This window comes from Tenrec ecaudatus, chromosome 10 (assembly GCF_050624435.1).
Source record: "Tenrec ecaudatus isolate mTenEca1 chromosome 10, mTenEca1.hap1, whole genome shotgun sequence".
NCBI classification, from domain to species: domain Eukaryota; kingdom Metazoa; phylum Chordata; class Mammalia; order Afrosoricida; family Tenrecidae; genus Tenrec; species Tenrec ecaudatus.
In genome coordinates, this window is record NC_134539.1 from 2,675,584 (window position 1) to 2,681,583 (window position 6,000).

Here is a 6,000-nt window from a genome sequence, read left to right on the forward strand (position 1 = left end):
TCGCATCACCTCTTGGGCCTTCTGTGCAGGTGGGTCTGCCCTCGACCCATCCGGAGAACGTACAGACTATAATCAGCAGGTAACCGTACCTTCAGCTTTGGGCATCCCAATGAAGTCTACCTGGATGCCTGGCACACCTAGGGCAGCCGTTTTATGTCAATGAAGGCTTGATCTTTTCTTTTTTACTCATTTTACTGGGGGCTCCTAAGGCTCTGATCACAATCCACCCATTGTGTCAACCACATTTGTACATTTGTTGCCATCATCATTCTCAAAACATTTCCTTCCTACTTGAGCCCTTGGTATCATTTTCCCCTCCCCCCTCCCTCCCTCATGATCCGTTGATAATTTATATGTATTTTTTTCATGTGTTACACTTACTGCTGTCTTCCTTCACCCACTTTTCTGTTGTTCATCTTCCTGGGTGGGGGGGGGGGTTATATGTAGATCATTGTGATTCCATCCCCCTCTCTCCCCCTAACCTTCCCCTTACCCTCCTGGGAAGGTTTGATCTTGAGCCTAAGTGCACTCAAAAGGGGGACTTACTGTCTGGCTCCATGAAGGCAGCATAACAGAGGCTTTGCTTTCTGCGTAAAGCCCAAATACAGCAGAATCCTGCTGCACCCAGAAACCCCCGTAGCTGCTCCCTGGTAGAGGGAAGAGGGATGGAGCGCTGACCTGTTTTCTCTCTGGTCCCAGTGAGCAGCATCCCTCGGCAAGGTGAAACCCCAGGTATCAAACACGCTGCTGATGTCTTTGTGCCTTTTTCCTCGATACCTCGTATCCTTTGGGATTGCAAGTGTCCCTGTCTGGACAGTCCTCCCTGGTTTCACTCGCAGTTAGTCCATCTTACACACACTGGAGGAGTAAGCAGTTTAGTTCATCTCCGGAAAAGCTGGCCAAGTTCAATTTTAAAGCCTCCCCGAAAAAGATAGGTGAATTTTTGAACCTCTGAGGCAAGCGAGTCTAGGTCAGTTGGCTCTTAGCTCCAGAGGTCAGGTGCTCCCATTCAAAGGCAAAGGTGGGCTGACTGACGGGCTCTAGTCTTAGGTAGAAGAAGGCATCTTTCAGGTCCAGACAGCTAACCCAGGTGGCCTGCGGTGGAAGGAGGCTCATCAGTGTCTATAGGTTCAGGACCATGGGGTGCCAGCAGCACTGCTGACAGCCCATAGGCCTTGCACAGGGTGGTTCCCCATCCTCCCCAGGCTTCTTCACAGGGAGGAGGGGAGTGTTCCAGGAAGACTGACGTTCTCAAAGTAAGTACCCCAGCCTCTCGGAGCCTAATGATGTGCTCTCGGATCCCCAAACAGGCCTGTCTGGCGATAGGGTACTCCCTGTCCTAGTTAGGCTGAGCTCCTGGCTTAAGTTCATCACAATCAGTGCCTGGTTGAATGCAAGTTCCGGGGGTGAGTGCTTAGCCCAGACGTTGGGAAAGGCAGTGAGGGGCTCTTCTGGGTTCTTATGACTTGTCAAGGGGAAGGCTTGGCTGGAGTCTCCACTCTTCCTGGGGCATGAGAAGGGCCACAGCCAGGGCTTCATGTCCATCAGAGACAGCTGAGTGGAGCCCTCTAGCTGGATCTTGACCCAAGAGGGCCACAGGGCAGTCAGGAATGGAGCAGCCAGAGGTCCAAGGCTGGCTTAAGGCTTACGTGTGGTTTGCCCAGTGGCCCCAGTGAGAGAGACACTGTCTTTAATGAGAGGGGCGACTGGGGTGTTGACAACTGAGAGGTCAGCTCCGGTGTCAACTAGGGAATTGGCAGTCGGAGTACTGTGGCCAGTTTAAACATGTTCATGGGGATTTGCCCTGCAAGGCAACCCCCCTGCAAAAGGGTCGCCTGCTACTGGGTCAGGGAAGCCTGCCCCTCCAGAGTAAGGCAGTCCCAGTCCGGCTGGGAATCTGGAAGCACTCGGGCTGCCCATTGTGTGGGATGGAGGGGGCCTGCAGGGAAGGTCTCTGAAGGCATTTTCGTGCCTCTAGGGTGATGTGTCTCTTTCCTTCTGTATCACAAAGGGTGATGAGAAACTGGTGACAGTGACCCCAGATGGGGACGTGGGTCTGGATCGACGAATCAATTAATTCAACCATAACCTGGGGCTTCTCTAACGAAGGGGTGGGGGTACTCTTTCCAGTTGAGGAGATCAGGGGTGATAAAATGTGGGCTTTCCGGGCACCATCACAGTTGCACAGTGGGGGTGGCCGGGTTTCTCAGACCAGGAATTGTCCGGTGGGTTGAGGGAGATGGCTGGACTCAGTAGAGGGGCGAAGACGGCTCTCAACCAGACTGGAAATACCAAGTCCTCAGGATCTGTGGGGTCATCCACTGGAGTTGGCACTGGAGAGGCAGGGATATTGAGGGTGGTGGCGTGTCCAGGGGATGCCTGTAGTGGACAACTGTCGGGCAGCAGGAAGAACTCTTCCTCAAGGCAGTTTGGTGAACTTTCTGCCCCATTTGGCTTTTCTTTAGACTCTGTCGCTGCCTAGTGCAGCAATGCCAGGCCCATAGAGGTAGGAGCAGGCTACAGGTAACCAAAAGTCCACGTCAGGGACTGGTCAGAGTGGCCAGGGCTCCCCGTGCCTACATTCCAAACTCCCTGGACCGTAAGAGGGTTGAGTGGGCCCTCTGGGGGCCAATCCACTCAAAGGGACAGCCATGCAACCTGGCACAGCATTGTGAGTTTCCCTGTTTTAGTTTTATACCGCAGTCCCGAGAGATTTTGTCGAGACTTTGATCATGCAGTCCCCCACGGTGGGCTGGGACGGGAAGTGACCCGTGATGTCTGTGGAACCCTTGAACAGTGGCACGACAGAGAAGGGTAGAGGTGCCCCTGAATGAGGACACACGGACCTCTGCCTCCCTTACCATGTCTCACTTGAGAACGTTAGGTCCATTCTGATTGAGGGGCACCCATATAAGTCCCAGGCCTGATCAGCCTCCTTTGGGGAGTATAGTCTCCATTATGGTCACTCTATGATGTGACCCCAGGGTCTTACCTTGTCCGATGAAGCAGGCCGTGTTGAACATCTCCATCTGGTCCGGTGGGATGAGATGAGGGCCACTGGTAGACTTGGTGGCAGGCGGGGCAATCTGCTGAGCAGCGGCAGGACCTTTCTCCTCTCGACTCAGGGTCTCTGGCTGCCACCCACTCACCTTTCAAACCAGTGGCTCTAGGGACCGGTACAGTGGAGGTTCCCGGCCAATGCACCAAAATGTAAGAGGAAAGCCGTGGCTCGGGGTCAGGGGATGAGTGCATTTCCAGGGATGAGGAAGTACATGCAGTGCAATTGGTTTCTTTTCCAAAGGCTGAAATCCCCTATGAAGATTTTCCTTACAAGGAACGGGTGTGTGGGCAGGTGGGCAAGTGAGAAGGCCGTGTTGTAGGCCCTCAGAGAAGACAGCAGCCCCATGAAGTCAGGAGGCGATGCAAAACCAATACAAATCCCACATAAATTCTTTAAAGAAATGGAAAAACTGATGACCAATTTCATATGGGTAGACAAAAGACACAGGATAAGCAAAGATCTTCTTAAAAAGAAGAATCAAGTAGGAGGTCCCACACTGCCTGACCTGAAAACCTTGTACATAGTCCCAGCAGTCCAAACTGGAATGGTACCATTACAATGAGAGGTACATGCACTGGTGGATCAGAACAGAAAACCCAGACAGAAATGCATCAGGCCACAGGCAACTAATCTTCAACACATGACCTAGAAATACCCAATGGGAGAAAGACAGTCTCTTCAACAAATGGTGTTGGACAAACTGGAATTCCATATTCAGAAGAACGAAACAAGATGCATCTCTCCCCATGCACAAAAATGAACTCAAGATGGATTAAAGACCTAAATGTAAACCCCAAACCTACCAGGATCATCAGTGAGAAAGCTGGTACAAACTTAAGGCCCTATTGCAAGGCCTACAGAGGCTACCAAATATAAAGAAGGAGACACACACAGCAGAAGACAAGATAGATGACTGGGACATGTTGAAATTGCATCACTTATTCTCATCAAAAGGCTTCATCAGGAGAGTAAAACCAGAGCCCACAGACTGGAAATTTTTTATTACCAGCTACACATCAGACAAAGATCTAATTACCAAAAATATACAGAACTCTACACCAGCTCTAAAGGAAAATAACAAATAACCCAATTAAGGAATGGGGAAAAGACATGAACAGACAGGTCACCAAACATGAAGTACAAATGAGCAAGAAAGACATGAAAAAATGCTCACGATCACTTGCCATCAGGGAGATGCAAATTACACCCTCAATGCTGGTCCAATTAAAAAAAAGGGTGGAAAACAAAAGCTGGAGAGGATGTGGAGCGATCTGAACTCTTTTACAACGTTGGTGGGCTTATAATTACATACAGCCAAGATGGTACATAATCCGTCGATCCTCAAAGTAACTGGGAATTGAAATCCCGTATAATCCAGCACTAACACTAATAGGCATCTCCCCTAAAGAAGTAAGGGACACAATAGGAATGGAGGTGTGCTCTTCCAGGGTCACAGAGCACAGCTCACGACAGCAAGAAACGGAAGCAGCCCAAACGCCAGGCAGTGGAAGACTGGATAAAGAAACCGTGGTCCATACACACAATGGAATACCATGCATCCCTAACAGAGCGATGAACGCACGAAACACGTGACTTTGAAGGACCTGAAAGCCATCATGCTGAGTGAAGAAAGTCAATGACAAGAGGCCAAGTATTGCATGAGCACACTGCTCTAAGGAGCAACACCAATTAAATGAATCTTAGGGACCAATTCCTGAACGAAAGAGCAAACGCTACTTACCCGCCAAGAACCATACATGCCCTCCCTTCTGTGCATGTCACAAGGACCACCTTGACGGAGGAGACCTCGCGCTGTCTGGGGTCACTCCTTCAAGAGGAGGGAAAAGGGGAAAGACCATTCACTGGGTGCTCTACACATTGAGACAAGGCTGTGACAAATTAGTGGGCCCCGTACAGGAATGGAAGAAGAACCTTGTGGAACATCAAGTTCAGACGAGGGGAGGAGATTGTCTGTATGTTGGAGGAGGCACTGATACTTCTGTAGGTGAGGAAGGTGGGTGAATGGGGAGAAACAAGCTCACATCGGGAAGGGATGTTAAACCATGATTGTAGGGAACCTAGGGGACCGTGGACCAGACTTTATGTTCCTGGGGAGACACTATGGATGTGTTTCTACCCAACCCTCGGTGAAGCACACCATAGACTAAACACCATGAAGACCTTGGACGCTGGCCTTGCAGGCAGCATGGCATCACTCAGGGGCCACACCAGAGGGACTCAACACAGAGGCCCGACTGAACAAACTGATCCTGTCTCAGAGCTGCCGGTACCCTTGGACTAAGGACTGGCGTACCCTGATGGGAGAGGAAGCAGAGAGTGGCCCCCCGGGGGCTGTGAAAGTGGCAGTCATTGGATTGTTGGCGAGACCCCTGGCTTGGTGGGTGTGGCAGTTACATAATCTGTCAACTGGCAAAGGGGTGGAGTCTAGCCTGTCAATCAGGTCATAGCCAATGGTGCCCCTGTGTGGGCGTGGCCTTCTCCTGAGGATTCTGGGAACTCATGTCTTCCTCTCTGTAGGTGGGACACACAGCCTCCCTGCAAGACATTCCTGTTGACAAGCCACATGGAGCCATGCTGACAGAGCCAGAGCCCTGGAGCTGGAGGAACCACATGGAGATCCACACCAGCCTTGAGATGCTCCCACTGCCACTGGACCCACAAGACTTTCCACCCACTGACCTATGATCTTCCCGTATTTGGTGTCATTGCATTTGTTGTGTGAGTCTGAGGAGGAATTTGCAGACTGGTATCGGATATATGGACTCACATCGGACTTATGGACTTGATTTGGACTGGGCTGGGCTGTTTTCTCAATCTTCAATTACTCTTTGATCTGGAGCTCCTTCTTATACACAAGAGTGTCTCTGGCTTTGTTTCTCTAGTCCACCCTAACTAGCATGGTGGGTGTCCAATGGAAA